We start from the raw sequence: 17,848 nt of genomic DNA on the forward strand, positions 1-17,848 counted from the left end.
TCTCACCGCTGTTGTTTAATGTTGGCATCGCCTCAGCCCATTTTGTGAAATAGTCAATGACGACTATAATGTACCCATGCCCCCCGGCCGAGGTGGAGTTACATGTCATGAAGTCAATGCCCCATTTGGCGAATGGTCCAATAACAATGACATGATGCATTGGTGTAGGTGGTAATCTAGCTTTACGGTCATAGATTTGGCATGCATGACAGCTTCTGACAGCAATTACGCAATCTTTGAATATGGAAGGCCAGAAATAACCAACACGGAGAATTATCTGCACGATAGCATAACCAGATAAGTTTCCACCACAAGCACCTGAATGGAAATCATTCAAAACTTTCTCAACTTCCTCTTGAGTGAGGCACCTTCATAAAATCATATCGATACCATGAAGATAAAGAGTGTTGCCAACAATCAGATAATCTTTGGCTTGGTATCGGATACGTCGTTGTTGTGAGTGAGTGGTATCTGGCTAGAAACTTTGGGTTTGGAGATAAATCAGTATATCTCCATACTACACGTCAGATGACGAAATCAGGAACAGAGGCTCATCCAAAATTGATGGTTCTAAAGTTGAATCATGGTATTTGAGGGAAGGTCGCAAAGAAGCTCGGAGAAGAATAGAGATTTCTTTGATTTGGATTTGATGAATTCCAAATCAGAATCTTGCAAAATGACAATCCATTTTGATTATTTACCTCCCAGCAATTGACATGACAAAATATATGTCATAGGGTTGCAATCTAAAATGACAATGGTCTTTCGGAGCAGGATATAGTGGCGAAATCTCTGTACAGCTTGAACAACAACCAGAGCTAACTTTTCAACATAAGAGTACTTAAATTTTGTATCATTGAGATTATGGCTCAAATAATATATCAGATGCTCAATCCGATCTTCGTCTTGGACTAAAAGCATTCCAATGGTTGTATCTGCAGCGACGAGATACAGGAAGTAGTCGTTTTGATAATTCAGGGAATAAATTAATGAGGCTCTAATCAAGGTATATTTAAGAGCATCAAAGGAAACTTGCGCAACCTGATCCCAATGGAAGTGTATCCCCTTTTTCAATAAATGAGTAAATCCTTTAGCCATTTCAGCATAATTGGGAATGAACCTCCTCAGAAAGTTAGCCTTCCCTTAGAGTCCCTGTAACTGTAGTAGATTGGAAGGTGGAGGCAAATCAAGGATTGCTTGAACTTTAAGTGGATCTAGTCAAATTTCCTCCTTAGACACTATGAATCAGAGCAAATGACCAGAACCAACACAAAACACACATTTGTGTGGATTAAGTCGTATTTTATAGTGTCGGCACCGTAAAAATATAGCTCTCAAATGTTGCGAGTGAGCATACTATTTTCATGAATGAGCAGGTAAATCATCAAGTTATGGTTGAACAATATGTTTTATGTCATGGAAGGCATAATTCATCGCCCTATGAAATGCTTCCCCTGTGTTCCTCAAACCAAACAGGAGTTTCCTATAAGCGAATGTGCCCCATGGACAAATAAATGCAGTTTTAGATTGGTCCTCTGGGTAGATATTGATCTGATTATAGCTAGAAAAACCATCCATAAATGAGAATATTTCACATCCAACACATTCATCAATAATCTGTTCAATAAAGGGAGTATGTTATGAAACCAGCTCACAAAAAGATAGAAAAGAGAGATCCACGCCTTAGAATTTAGCCTCTTCGAGGGGGCAACCTCCTTTACATTACATAAATGAACAATTCTTGGATGATACAAATGACAAAACCTCCTTTCTATATATAGGAGTCTAAGGGGTCACAATATAATCCAGCCGACCTAACAATAATAATATAAAGCCACAAAAATAACAATAGAGGGATTCTATGGGTAACAGAAATAACAATATGGGGGTAATAGGGGCACAACAATATAAATAAGGGGTATAACTACAATAGTAATGGGGTAATCACTAGTATTATAGGGACCCAACATGCCCCTCTCCTTCAAAAAAGTGTTGTCCTCAACGCTTGAGTAGTTCTGGATACTTCTGCATAAAATTCTCATCCTCCCATGTGGAATCTTCAGCGGATAAGTTCTTCCACTTGATAAGATACTCTGAAATTGATCGATTTCGTAGCTGTCAAGTTCTTGTTTCTGTGACTGCTTCCGGTTCCAATATAATTTTTCCTTCCTCGTCAAGTTCTGGCAATATTGTTTGAACTGGGAGCTTGTCGCCTATAACCTTCTTTAAACATGAAACATGGAAAACTGGGTGCAATCGAGAAGCTGCAAGAAGCTCCAATTTGTATGCAATAGTACCAATCTTTTGCAACACCTTGTACGGACCATAATACTTTGGTGATAATTTATTATCCTTCTTAGCTTGCTTTAGGGACATTTGCTTATATGGTTGTAGCCGTAGGAATACCCAATCACCTACATCAAAACTTCTTTCACTGCGATGTTGATCTGCCTGTTGTTTCATTCTATTTTGTGCCAACACGAGGTTATCCTTTAAGAGTTGGAGGACTTGTTGTTGATGTTCGATGTGATGTTCCACTGCCTGAACCTTAGAATTTTCTCTTAAATATGATGTGATGGATGGTGGTTGATACCCGTAAAGTGCCATAAATGGGGTCATTTTTGTTGCTGTATGGAAGGAAGTGTTATACCACCATTCAGCCAGAGGCAACCATTTGACCCATTGTGTCTGTTTATCAGATACAAAGCAACGAAGATATCCTTCCAAACATTTGTTTACTATCTCAGTTTGCCCATCAGATTGAGGATGATAAGATGAGCTGTGAGCTAACTGAGTACCAAGACAAGAAAATAATTCTGTCCAAAAATTTCCCGTGAAAATGGGATCTCTATCATTTACAATAATCTTTGGGTTTCCATGTAGCTTTTGAACTGTTTCCATAAATACAGTAGAAACTGTACTGGCTTTAAATGGATGTGATAATGCACAAAAGTGTGCATACTTGGTAAGTCTGTCAACTACCACCATGATGACACTCTTTCCCTCAGACTTGGGTAAACCTGTGATAAAATCCATTGAAACCTCCTCCCAACGTTGGCTTGGAATGGATAAAGGTTGTAATAGACCTGGTGTCTTAATTGTTTCAACTTTATTTTGTTGGCAAACCAAACATTCCGCCACAAACTTTTGAATATCTGATTTAAGGCCATCCCAAAAAAATTCCTTCTTAACCCTGTGATAAGTTTTTAAAAATCCTGAGTGCCCTCCTAAGGGAGAAGTGTGCAATTCCATAAGAATCTTTTGTTTTAGCTGGGAATTCTTACAGAGGTATAAGCGATCTTTGTACCATAACGAATCATTTTGCCAGCTAAATGTATCAGAAGTACTGGAATCTTGTTGTAGCTTTCGAATAAGTGCCCACACTTCTTTGTCATTCTTCCATTCCTCCCTTGCTTCGTTTATCCAATCGGTTGGATAATAGAAATGGCACACAACAATGCTTCGACATCCTCATCCTTTCTTGAGAGTGCATCTGCCACCACATTTTGCTTCCCTTTTTTGTAGATGATTTCAAAGTCATAACCCAACATCTTTGTGACCCACTTTTGTTGCTCTTCAGAGGATAATCTTTGTTCTAAAAAGTATTTAAGGCTATCATGATCCGTTTTTACCTTGAAGTGTCTTCCCATTAGGTAGGGTCGCCATTTCTTAAGTGCATGGAGTATTGCCAACATTTCCTTCTCATAAATAGCTTTGCTTAAAAACTTTCCCTTGATTGGACAACTTTCAAAAGCAATGGGTCTTTCATCTTGCATTAGAACAGCACCAATTCCATTTCCTGAAGCATCACATTCCACAATAAAGGTTTTTGTGAAGTCCGGTGTAGCTAAGACCGGTGCTTGGCACATTGCCTCTTTAAGATGTTCAAAGGCCTTTGTTGCTTCCGGAGTCCATGAAAATGAATCTTTCTTCAATAATGTTGTTAGAGGTGCTGCTATTCTCCCATAATTCTTAACGAACTTGCGATAATACCCTGTCAACCCAAGAAATCCTCGCAGCTGCTTTATGGATGTGGGGATTTTCCATTCCTTAATGGCTTTAATTTTGCTAGGGTCTACCTTAACTCCTTCATGAGATACAATATGACCCAAATATTCCACCTCCTGGACTCCAAAGAAACATTTGGATCTTTTTGCATATAATTGTTTCTCCTCCAATAGTTGTAGCACCCTGTCAACATGTTCAACATGATCCTTCCAAGACTTGTTGTAGATTAGTATATCATCAAAAAATACTAACACAAATTTTCTAAGGAATGGTTTGAAAATTGAATTCATCAAACCTTGAAATGTTGAAGGTGCATTGGTAAGGCCAAAAGGCATGACCAAAAATTCATAATGACCCTCATGAGTTCTAAATGCCGTTTTCGGAATGTCTTCAACCTTCATTCTGATTTGATGATATCCCGAACGAAGATCCAACTTGGTGAAGTAAATTGATCCATGCAATTCATCGAGTAATTCATCAATGAAAGGAATGGGGAACTTATCTTTAATAGTGAGCTTGTTGAGCTCCCTATAATCTGGACACATGTGCCATGATCCATCCTTCTTGTGCACCAATACTACTGGAGCTGAGAAAGAACTTTGACTCGGTTGAATTATACCAGCCTCTAGCATTTCTGCAACCATACGTTCAATTTCACTTTTTTGGACATAGGGATATCTGTATGGCCTGATGTTTGGAGGAACACTTCCTGGAATCAGATGAATAGCATGATCATGATCACGCATAGGTGGGAGACCTTTGGGAGTCTCAAATACCTTGGAATGATTGTCCAGGACCTTTTGGAGATCTGGAGAAATAGATGATTCCAATGTGGAAACATCTAGTGAACATAATTGTGCAATTACACCTCCTTGCTCCTTTTTTAGAAGCTTTGTCATGCCATTAGAGCTGATTATCTTTCCTGGTTTCCCTGCAATACCCCTTAATTCAACTTCCTTTCCTTCCACAGAAAATTTCATGAAAAGTTCTTGAAAATTAAAAGCTATTGTACCCAAGGATTGTAGCCATTGGACTCCTAGTACAACATCAGCACCTCCCATTGGAATGGAAAGCATTGGGCTAGTCAATACATATTCTCCCATGGATAGCTTGATATTATGGCACTTTCCAGAGCAATTTATTGTTCCTCCATTTGCAATCATCACTTGACACTCTGGTGCTGGATATAGGAAGCAATTCAATTCTTTTGCTACCCTACAATGAATAAAATTGTGGGTGCTTCCTGAATCAATCAACACTATTACCTTTTTCTTCTTGATTTGTCCTTCTATCTTGATGGTTTGAGGAGTGGTAATTCCCGCCAATGCATTACAAGATATGGTCAGATTTATTTGTTCTTCATCTAGGCTTTGTTCCTGGAGTATATCCTCTTCTTTTGACCTTTCTTGCTCCTTTTCTTCTTCCTCTTCACAATCTATGTAGAATAAGTTCTTCTCAGCACACTTATGACCTTTTGTGTATTTGCTATCACAATTGTAACAAAGCCCTTTTGCTTTTTTTTCTTCCAATTGTTGTGGTGTCAACCTTGTAGGTTGTGGAAGACTATGGGAAACAACACTTCCGTCTTTATAGTTGTGAATGGTATGCTTCCTAGTTGCCATAATTTTGCTTTCCATTTTTCTTGCTAACCTGAATGCCTTCTCTAATGAATCAGGTTCCCAAAGGCGAACATCATGTTGGATATTATCCTTTAAAGACCCTATGAACACATCAATCCTATGCTCCTCTGGAATATCTTTTACCCTTATGTTCAATTTTTGGAACTCCTCAATGTGCTCCATTACTGAACCCTTTTGTTTGAGACTTATCAATTGGCTAAAAAAAGTGTTGCTTTTTGTATCTTCATAATGTGCTATCAATTCTTCCGTAAAAATTTCCCAAGTGATAAATTTTTTACGAGAGCAAAGCCATTGATACCATACAAACTGATTTGGTTCCAAATATACAGTTGCCATACGTACCTTTTGTGTGTTTTGCACATTATTGAGATCGAAGAACTGCTCCATCTATAATATCCATGTGGCAGGATCCTTGCCATCAAACTTCCTCATATCGATTTTTGGAATATGGTGGGTCTTCGATCCAACATTAGCGTCTATGGAATCATGATTAACATTACTCTTGTTCACATCATGAGTTTCCTTTACAACCTTTTCACCATTAGTAAGTATTTCTTGTAGAAAATTTGTCAAATCTGTCTTCAAATCTGCCATGTCTGTCTTCAAATCTGTCTTCAAATCTGCCATGTCTCTCTTCAAATCTATCTTCGAATCATCCATCTTAGCTTCCATGACCTTTATCTTAGATTCCACGCCACTTATCTTAGCTTATGTTAGCTTTTGTGAGCGTGACATTTGTTGCACTTGTTCTTGTAATTTTGATATATCATGTAGCATTTCTTCTTCTTCTTCATGAGTCATGCTAGAGCTTTCAGGTTCCTTACTAGGTGTTTGCATTTTCTTTCCTCGGGGCATCAGTTACCAATAATAATGCTTTACTATGCCCTTTGAATTCCGTTAAACCAAGCTTACACAAAAATTTAAAAAAAAACTACACACATTTTTTCACTTTATAGAAGCCTGATATTGAATCTGATATATCTCTGTAATTTCAGATCATCCAGTTCTGAAATTGCTATCTGTAGTAGCCTTCTGCGTCCTCTTTCCAATGCCACAAGTCTGAGCCAAATTGGATTCTCCAAGGAAGAGTTATGTGAAATCTCCCACAGTGACTTGCTTTTAGACTGGTTCAGTAGAGAAAACTTGTACGACGTGCCACGAGTCATTGTTTCAACCTTTGAATCCAAAACACATATACAAGAAACTAAAGTCTGTCCTCTTTCTGTACCTTTTTACGAAATTTCAATCCGATCCTCAGAGAGAGAGTTATGACGATTTTACCCAGGTCACCTGTTTTGAATGTAATTCAGGAGTCTGCAAAAAGGCGAACTTCCTCAAATCATATCTCCGAAAATATCGCGCAAAAAGCTCTGAAATTCGGACCCAAGGTTCAGCGCCAATTCTTCTCAAATGGGTTTTTTTTGCAACTTCTGAAACATCACAGAAACAAAATTATAGCAAAAATTCCACGATGACCGGTTTGGAGCAGCGAAACCCTAGAATCCAAAGCTCTGATACCAAATGTTATGAAACCAGCTCACAAAAAGATAGAAAAGAGAGATCCACGCCTTAGAATTCAGCCTCTTCGAGGGGGCAACCTCCTTTACATTACATAAATGAACAATTCTTGGATGATACAAATGACAAAACCTCCTTTCTATATATAGGAGTATAAGGAGTCACAATATAATCCAGCCGACCTAACAATAATAATATAAAGCCACAAAAATAACAATAGAGGGATTCTATGGGGCACAGAAATAACAATATGGGGGTAATAGGGGCACAACAATATAAATAAGGGGTATAACTACAATAGTAATGGGGTAATCACTAGTATTATAGGGACCCAACAGAGTAGGATAATTGTCTTTTGGACAAGCCTGATTAATGTCCCTATAATCGACACACAATCGTATTGTCCCTTGTTTCTTCATGACAGGAACACTATTGGAAACCCAACCAGTAAGAGGAACAAGGTAAATGAAACCAACGAGCAAAAGTTTTTCAACTTCTATTTTAATAGCAGCAACCTTCTTCGGATGAATAGGATGGAGGTGTTGTCGCATTGGTTTGACATCAGGATACATTTTGATTTCATGTTCAACTATACTAGAGTCAATTCCTGGCATCTCCTCATATGACAAAGAAAATATATCTCGAAATTCACGAAAGAGAGCATGGTAAATATCAAGTTCTGATGGAGAACAATATTTTCCAACATGAATATTTTCTACAATGTTAGGTTTGGTCGAAATATTCATAGAAATAATTTCTTTGATATTTGACAAGTTTCGCTTGGAATCTACTGTATCTATGAAAACAAAATTTGAAAGGAAATCAACAACTAAAGGGTGATTAAGTTCATTTGAATAATGTTCGATGTGATTTTGAATATGGGAATGATGATGATAATCTTCCCATGGTTCTCCTTCCATCATCATTGATTGGATGATTCCTTCAACAATAGAAAATATACGTGAAAAAGGATCGGAGGAAGTACCATATTTTAATGAACGATCTACCCATACAATTGACGAAAATGGATTTGGATTTGCCGCACAAGACAAAAAGATTGATTGGTATGCTAGCTCAATAGGGATTAGCGGCATGATTTCATTACTACTATCAACTTCAAAACTATTGGTAATCTTCCTTAAGTCAGATGAAGTGGAAGATATCATGTTGCAAGTCTCAAATTTTGCCACTTCTACCAAATTTGATGGTGGTGGTAGTGAAAAAGTACCCATTAGAGAAGAGTATTTAAAGAGACCTACACCAATGTTTTGGAGAGATAGCATGGGTCTGTGTACCAATGGAATGCTTCCAGTAACTTGTGAACTAGAGGAAAATAAGGAGATTTGGTGGATAACTGTGATTCCACCTTTATGAGGAAATGCAATCATACGAAAATATGTTGAAACCACAGTAGCCATGTCATAAACCATGGTCTTCCTAGTAAAATGTTGTAATCAAGGGGTCCGTCAACTACCTCAACTTCAACTGTTACCATTTTTCCTCCTAGTTCGATTTTTAGATTACTCAATATTCCACAAGGTGTATATGTGCTACCGTCAAAAGCTTTTAACATTGTTGGTGAACATGACAAAGGCGGTGAGCCAAGTATTTTCCAGCAACTCATAGACATTATACAAGTAGATGCTCCCTCATCAATAATGGTTCGATGAACAAGTTTATTCAAGGCATTTACTTGAATCAGAAATGCTAATTGTGTTGGTAATTGTGGCATATAACCCGCATGGTTGAAAACCACAAGATTGGAATCAGTTGGATCAATTCCACCAATTGCTGACAACAAAGCCTGCTTTTGGGAGGGACAGTTCTAATGTACCTTGAGTGTAGACATAGCAGAAGGTGATTGAGCCAAATATTCTACTATATTATAATTTTGTGTAGCTCGAGCTCGAGGTTTAAATGTCAATTTGTGTATAACTCCCTAAGGCGGTTTTATTGTTAGCTCTGGTGCAATAGGTAGTGGAATAGGATCATTCGAAGTCGAAGTCAAAAGGTTAGGTCGATCAACCTGGTTATTTGATGACAACGGTTGATTTCCATAATCTTTACTTCATTTTGACACCAAAACATCATCTTTTGGCTTAGATGCGGATAACATAAGCACTTGGGAAGTGGAATCTTGGTCTGTAGCAACCATATTTGTCCTTGGTTTTGGAAAAGGATCAGTCAATACTGTGGATGTATTAGAAGTCTTCAGAAGCTTTGAGACTTCAGAGCAGTGAGGAAAATCTCACGTAAAATTCTCATCGTTACAGATCAAACATGGGTAATGAGGTTTCCTAGCCGAAGAAGAGGAATCAAATGATTTCTCTTGAGGGGAGTTATTTTGTTTCTTCTTATTTTTCCCATTTTTCTTACCTCCTGGTTTCTTTTCATTCTTGCCCTTATCAGATGACACGACATTGATTTCGGAAGTAAGAGTGTTATCAGGTGCATTTGTAGTTTGATTGGTAATGGCAAGTGTTTGACCAGATGGTCTACCTACCGTTTGTGTGCTCGAAGAACCAATCACACAGTCACCAGCATGAGAGTCCTTACTCAATGGTGGAGGAGGAACAGTGAAAGCTGATCGAGGTGCATTCGGGATCTTGTCATAGAGTGTGCCAGACTGTGTATAAATCAAGTCCAAATATTAGGCATGATCAATTACTTTCTCTTCTGTGACAACTCCACCTTTTGCCTCATCCTCAGTGATAGATGGCAGCAAGGATTTTATAAACCACCGAGCCAAAATCTGATCAGGAACATAAGTTTTAACCATTCAACGACGATGACGCCACTCATGAATATGATCAGAGATATAAGTAGCAGTAGTCTGTTTAAATTTGGTTAATAGTTCCATTCCAGTCTCATATCATATGGGTAACTAGAAGTGGGTTAAAAACGTGGTAGCTAAGGCAGTGAAGTTATCAAAAGAAGCTCGTGGTAAGTCGATGTACCACTTCGAAGTCAAACCAGTAAGCGTTCTCTGGAAAAGATGAAGTCTAACATAATCATCATTCAAGGAGTTTGATGAACACCATAAATGAAAAGTCATGACACGGTTGGACGGGTCTTCTTCAGGGTTTCCATTGAATTTCAGAATATTGGAAGGTAACTTATGAGGAATCACCGACCACCAAGGTGCATAAAGAATTGGGTCATTGGTGAGCCGATTTAGATCTAGTAACTCAAGTGTCGCAACGAAAGGAAACTGTCTATTGAGGTCAGGTTGAGCATATCTAGGGTAAGATGGAATTGCCTGGGCAATGGGCCTTTGCATACCAGCATAGGTCATCTGCATCTGGTAACCTTGATATGGGTAAGTTTGTTGAGAAAATATGGCATAAGTTTGTTTTTGAGCACAAGGATACATTTGCTATTGTCCAAACCCAGCATAGGCTTGCTGACTAGGACCTGGATAAACTTGTTGTTGACCAAACCCAGCATGAGCTTGTTGTCCAAGTCCATGTTGAGGTTGGTATTGCTGGAATTGTTGTTGTTGATATTGGGGCTGCCAAGGCTGTTGAAGCAACTGTTGTTGTTGTTGGTACAACGGTTGTTGATTTAATAGTTGTTGTTTCCCACCAATGTAAGGTTGACCAGGTTGTGAATACACTAAACTAGTGTAAGTCTGAGTCATTCCAGTAAAAGGTAAACTAGCCTGAAGTTGTTGGACTCCAGACACAAGTGGTTGTTGTAAAACTGCCTGAGAAGGCTAGATCTGTATACTTGAAACTTGGGGGTCTGAGGTTGAAGGGCTAGCTTGCATAGGTTGAGATACAACAATCTGAGCTTGCGACTACGACACAATTGTAGCAAAAGGTGTTGTAGGTATGGATGATACAAATTGCATAGGTTGTGATGGAGACACAAGCTTAGGTTGAACGGGCATGGTTCGCTACCACTGATAGATAGTCATTTCAGGCTGACCTAAAGATGACGACATAACAACATATGGTTGCCCCCTAGACTATGGAGGATAAGGAGAATATGCATATTTTTCTCTGTATGGGGGTAGTGCAGTGTTAAGAGGACACATAGGATGGTAACTAGATGAACCAGATTAATGTGAACTTGATGGGTCTAGTTGTTCAATACCCGTAAATGAGGAACGAGATAAAATTCCAGTAGAGGACATCAGTGAACACCAAGGGCTAGAAGAGACACCTGAGTGGGTTCTCGATAAACATTGGTAACCCGATGGGATGGACAGAACACCATACAAGTGTGACTCAGGTGTCATAGTAAACATCCAAGAGGTTGCTACAGAAGATTTTGCCATAGCCATAACAGATGGTACAGTCTGGGATGTTGACTCTACCATAGTCAAATGTCCAAATAAGCTTCCTAACGAATCAATGGGTGTCTAAAAGTAATCAAGATCAAAAGTAGCAGTAAAATGAGGAGTATAAGGATACTGATGCAGTCCAGTTCCAAAATGGAATGGAGTTCTGGGTGATTCTACCTTAGTTTCCTCTTCAATCAAAATCAAACCAAGTGGAAGAATTTCACCGTCCGGTCCATAATAGATTTCTAGTATTTGTTGTTGAGGTAAAGAGGAAGTCTCAACAGTTATAGATGTCTAAGGATGTACCAGTCGATATTCTTCCGGTAAGTTAACAACTTCTTATTGTTCCACCTCAAAATCCAGATGTTCTGGTAAAAGAACAAGTGCAAGTTGGACTTCATGAACAACTTCTGGTTCAGAAGTAACTTCTACTTGAACAGTGATGGGTTTAGGATCCAGTTCTAGTTGAACAAATCTAGGTTTAGAAGTAATTTCTTGTTGAACAACTTCGGATTAAGAATCAACTTGTTGTTGAACAACTTGGGTTACCGTTTCACTAGATACAGTTCTAGTTTACTCAGGTAATTGTGGAGATTCCACTTCAATAACAGATGTACCAGTAACTGTAGGAGTAACTAGGGTCGTAGTACTTACCGGTATAGGTGTTTCTGGTAATTCAGATGAAGAACTAGAGGCTTGTGAAGTACTAGATCCTGTCAAATGAGACCGCTTCGACCGGATAGGTGTAGCTTCGGGCGGTAAAGGCAGTTTACTCGTTGCTCTCCGCGAATGACAAGGTAAGGGTTGATTTTCCTCCACCATTCCTGATTGATTTTATTACAAAAAAGAAATAAACAAAAAGGGTTAAGCTAGGCAAAAAGGTTTACCAAGCAACTGTGAACTACATAATACCTCCTAGCAAACTAAGAAGTATGGGTAGGCAATCTCCCCGAATGTTGTGTTTGGTGTATCACAGTGTACAAGGTGACCGACTCGATTACTTAAGGATGGATAACAACCTAGTGTTGTCCTCCCATATATACCCGAAAGTACATGGAGGCCCAATCCATATTAGCGTTGTCTAATGTGAAACTGCATAGTGAGAGCATTACCATATACTTTACGTACTGTAACACCACCCTATATACCCGAAGGTATGTGGACAATCTACAATATACTCATACGTGGAATGAAGTATCACACTCGAAATGTATTGCAGACAAGTTAGTGACAGCTACTATGTTTTACGATGTCGGAACACGTCTCTAGCGTGGAACCTCTAAATGTTTTGCGTTAGATGACAATGCTCCATTAGGTTAATTGATGTTAATTTAAGTTGATCTTGATTAATAATTTGCCTTTCAAGGTTCAGCAAGTGATGTATTTTCAATTCCTAGAATGCAACTAATATGATAAGCATTCTTTTTCATTCAATTTTGACAATGAAAACCTTAGCTAGTAGGGATAGAGCAATCAAATTATTGTAATCAAAGAATAAATCTAATGCAATTTCCCTAAACTATTCCTATGAGCACACACAAACTTTTTCAATGCAAAATGCAAGTTTTTATTTTTGATTCCCTTAACGTTATGATGAACAAAAAAAACTAATGCATATAGAATCAATCAATATTTTTGCAAGAACGAGGACTATACGACAGTTTCATTTCGAAAGAAATGAATACTTTTACGACACTTTCTTTTGAACAAAGATCAATTGACTATTATCTAACTTTGACAATGAATTGATAGTGATAAAGAAATGATTTAAGAAACACTAAAAAATCAAAGACAAAGTAGGGCTGGCAAAGGAAACACAAATTGATTTCAGAGAGACAACCATCATTGATCTTTCAGCAAGCAAAAAGGGAAGAAAATTTGGCAAAAAATCAACTCAGAGGAGGGATTTTTGTCCTAAGAGGGATTAGCGCAGCCTTGAATGGGAGACAGTGTGCTTCAGAGCACTATCCTCAAGCCAAGGGTGCTCTGCAGTGCTCTGTCTCTAGACCAAGCCTACGCTGGTGCCAGAGAGGCCATCCTAGGGGCTTACAAGCACAAATTTCACCAAAAAACACTTCAAAAGGCTGAAAGAAACTCAATGGAAGTAAGTAGAGTCTACTAGAGGGTACTAGGATGAAGGTAAACCACCCGTAATGATGATCGTTCCCCAGCAGAGTCGCCAATTTGTTATGAGGAATTTGGTATCTACGGATAAATACTAATTCTCTAGGTAGGTAGTTATACCTAAAACAATAGATTTAAAGTGCTTATCATTTTTCTATAAATGATAAGTAAGACAAAGGGAATCAAATGACCTACTTGTTCTTTCACTTTCCTTTTGTCTCCTTTGTTTGACTCCCATCGCTCCTTCTCGAACTTAACTCACTCAAAAAGTACCTGCAAGCATAAACAGAAGACAAAGAACCAATCAAAGCAAGAGATCTATCAAATACAAGTAAATGGAATCAGATACATTCACACATATAAACATCATATATCAAGATAAGCATATGGAAAAAGGTGTAAACAACTTTATTAAGTAGAAGGAAGAACTACAACCATGAATTTTGATCCATTGTCACTCTTCCACCTTGCATTCCAACCAACATCACATCAATAGCACAACACTCTGGCAGCATAACATTACTCACATACAATCTCAATTCTCACTTCAACAGTATCTCCTTACAAATTCTCAAATTCTAGCCCCTGATCACTTAGATGAGTGCTCAATTTATAGGCCAAAGGAGGAAGTTTTGTCATAAATGAGGGTATTGAATGGCCTTCCAAACTTAGAGTTAGTTTCCATGGAGGAAGGGATGAGAGGATAGGAGGTAATTTAACTCATTCCTCATCCATTTTTGAGATCATAGGAGATGATAAGTCTGGGAATCTTCTAGATGGCTCTAGAAGATAAGAATATTCCCAGAACCCTATGTGTATTTTGCTCAATCTCGCCCAATGCAAGTCAAAGTGGGCATAGGTGTTCTACAAAGCACCCTAACATGGGCCTACCTGCACTGAAGCGCACTTACCCTTGTCCAAGGCTGCATTGGTCCCTCAAGGAGGCAATTTCAGAGGATTTCAGGCCAAAGAACTCTTAGGGAAGGAGGCATTCAAAGAGGTGACTTGTCTAGGGCATGTAGCAACTGAATTAGGGTTTGATGAGCCCTAATGGTACTGATATGAATGATGGGAGTGATGTGCCAAAATGGATCTGTAACACATAGGTGTTAAAAATAGCAACAAGAAAATCCTAATTTAATTTGTCCTTGAACTAAATTGGGAATTAAATCGAAATTATATTCTCATAGCAACTTGTAACAGTTAACTAAGTTAAGTTGACTTAGGTGGTTCAGTAAATTCGAGTTGGAAGTTTATCTAGAGTCATGTAGAGTGATCCCTAAATTTTATGGGTCCAAGTTGAGTTATTATTGAGTTGTAATTAATTAATTCAGTCTAACTGAGTTAAAGTCAGTTAAACTAGTTCCAACTGTTGGAGGAACTAGTAGGAGGTCTAGTAGTGGGGAGAAGATTTAGTGCTCAACCAGTTCACTGATAATTCACTCATGCATGTCAGTTCTGAGAAATACCTAGTTGATATTAGAGTTCAGGGACAATATACTATCAGTTGTATAATTTTTTGAGTTGTACAGATGGTGCATGCAATCAGTAGAAGGCCTATGATGGATTTCACAGTTGTGGTGATGGATTTTCCCAATTAAATATGGAATAATTCCCTTAGTGATTGCACAAGGAAGTAAGGGCTTGGTAGGCAACAAATGTTGCTAAGTATTTGCTTGAGATGATTTGTGAAGCAGTGCGATAGATTGTACTTATGTAGAGATTGTTCGGGTTGAAAAAGCATTTTATTTTCTTCCTAGATCTTCTAGTTAATACAAAATAGATAGTCGGGGGTTTTGAGCAGTTGCTTTCTTGAGGAAAACATTGTGTTATTTGCAATTGAAATTCTTCCTTTTCTACTTACTGTTTTCATAGATCAATTTTTTGTTTCCGTTGATGAGTAAGGTAGATTCAATTCTTTTGTTCTAGCATATTACATAAGCATTTTGAATCTACAAGTAAAAATCTAAACAGTATCAGAGATGAATTCACTTTAGAAGAGAATATGAGTTTGTGGTTGCAAGAGAATTTAAATTCCCAATTCATACTTCAGCCAACATTATGTCTTTCTATGGTTTGAGACTTGAATATGCCCTGGAGGGAAACTCGAATTACATAGCTTGGAAGGATAGGATGGAGGTAGTGTTGGAAGACAAAGAGCTTAAATAATTCATTGATAATGATATTCCTAAGTCTCCAATAGTTGATGCATAGGATCTGGCAAAATGGAGAAAGTGTGTGGCAAAGGAAAGAAGAATTATCCTAAAAGGAGTTTAAGATCATATTGTCTTGAATCTCCATGGCAAGGAAATGCCATATGCTATGTGGAAGGCCTTGACGAACCTATTTCAAAACAAAAGTGACCATAGGAAGCTGGCACTAAAAGGAAAACTCAAAAATATAAAGATGGAGAAGGGCAACTCAATTCTGAAGTACTTGACCAAGTTCACCCAATGTTAGGATGAGCTTCAAAGTGTTGGGGTTACTGTTGTAGAAGATGATCTAGTCAGCCTAACACTTCTAGGACTTCCCAAGAGTTGGCATAGCTACTAGGAATAAGTTAATGGAAGGGAGAAGCTACTAGAGTGGGAGTAATTTTGGTCTGACTTGGTACAAGAAGAGATCAGAGATGGCTCCTCATCTAAGCATGATGATGAGGAGAATTGTGCCTTAGCTGGTAAGGCAAAGAAAGGGAAGGGGAAGTCATCCCTTTCCAAATCTTATTCTTGTTAGGGTGAAAAATAAGAAGGATGCGTCAAAAGTAAAATTCTTTCATTGTCATGAGATAGGACACTATGCCACAAAGTGTTCGCACAAGAAGGTCGATAAGAAGCCCTCGGGAGGAGCAACAGGTGAAGCTCTTGCTTCAAACTTAAAACTGGATTTCATCCTCATCGCTTACATGGTGACATCAGTGATGGGTAGTGTGTGGTACCTGGATAGTGAGGCCTCATTCCACATGACTAGAAGCAAGGAGTTCTTCAGTGACTTGGAGGATAAGGACCTCCAGATGCACATCAAGATGGAAGATGACATCGATATTTTTAGGTTTCAGAGGGAGTTTGGTTCTCCCCTCAAATTGAAAGATGTGATGTATGTTCCAGGTTTGAAGAAGAACTTGGTTTATGTTTCCATGCTGGAGGATCGAGGCTATGATGTGTCATTTAGTAAGGGAAAGGCTTTACTTCATCACATAGCCTCAAGAAATGTGAAATGGATTGGGGTTTGGGTGAAGAACCTCTACAAGTTGGATGTAGAAGTCTACACTAATTTGAGCACTAAAGCAGAGAAGGTGCAGAGTCAAGATATTGGTGAGTTGTGTCATAGAATATTGGGTCACTTGCACCATGGAGCTTTGAAGATCATGCAACAAATTTCTACAAGACTTCCCAAGGGTACACTAGAGCAGAGAGACACATGCAAAGGGTGTACATTTTGGAAGTACACCAAAGCTTCCTTTCATGACAAGGACAGTTGAGCACAAACAATCCTTGATCGAGTTCACTCAAGTGTGTGGACCGTTCTCGACAACATCCATGGCCAAGCACATGTATTATGTAATATCTTTTTATGATTTTTCTCATAAGTGTTGGATTTTATTCATGCAGAAGAAATATCAGGCGTTCGGTAAGTTTTGTGAATTTAAATCACTTATTGAGAAAGATACTGGTAGGAAAGTTAAAGCTGTCAGGAGTGACAATGGTGGAGATTATGTGTCAAATGAGTTCAAGAACTTTTGTGCATCAGAGGGCATTTGAAGGGAGTTTATAGCACCTCATAACCCACAAAAGAATGAGGTGGCTGAAAGGAAGAACATAAGTATTGTGGGAGCGACACAGATGATGTTACATGATTAGAGCCTCCCATTGCAATTGTGGGTTGAAGCATGCAACACAGTTGTTTATTTGCATAACAAAATCCCTCATTGAATTCTCGGAATGAGTATAACAAAACAAGATTTTTGAGGGAAGAAACCAGATTTGGCACACTTCAAGATCTTTGGTTCACTAGTCTATTTCCATGTTACCAAAGATGCACAGAAAAATCTAGAGCCAACAGCTGAGTTGGGCATGTTTGTCGGGTACACTGATACACCTCACAACTATCGGGTGTACTTTTCATCTAGAAGGATGAGAGTGGTTCAAAGAGATGTAAAGTTCGATGAAGAAAAGGCCATGATATGTTCCCTTGAGAGGGAGGTTCAGTTACATGCATAAGAGGAAATTTTATCTCCAAAGGAGGAACCTCAGGATGATGTGGAGCAACAACA

The sequence above is a fragment of the Pinus tabuliformis genome, chromosome X (genome assembly GCF_031772625.1).
Source record: "Pinus tabuliformis cultivar Carrire ecotype Pingquan chromosome X, CPIR1, whole genome shotgun sequence".
Classification (NCBI taxonomy): domain Eukaryota; kingdom Viridiplantae; phylum Streptophyta; class Pinopsida; order Pinales; family Pinaceae; genus Pinus; species Pinus tabuliformis.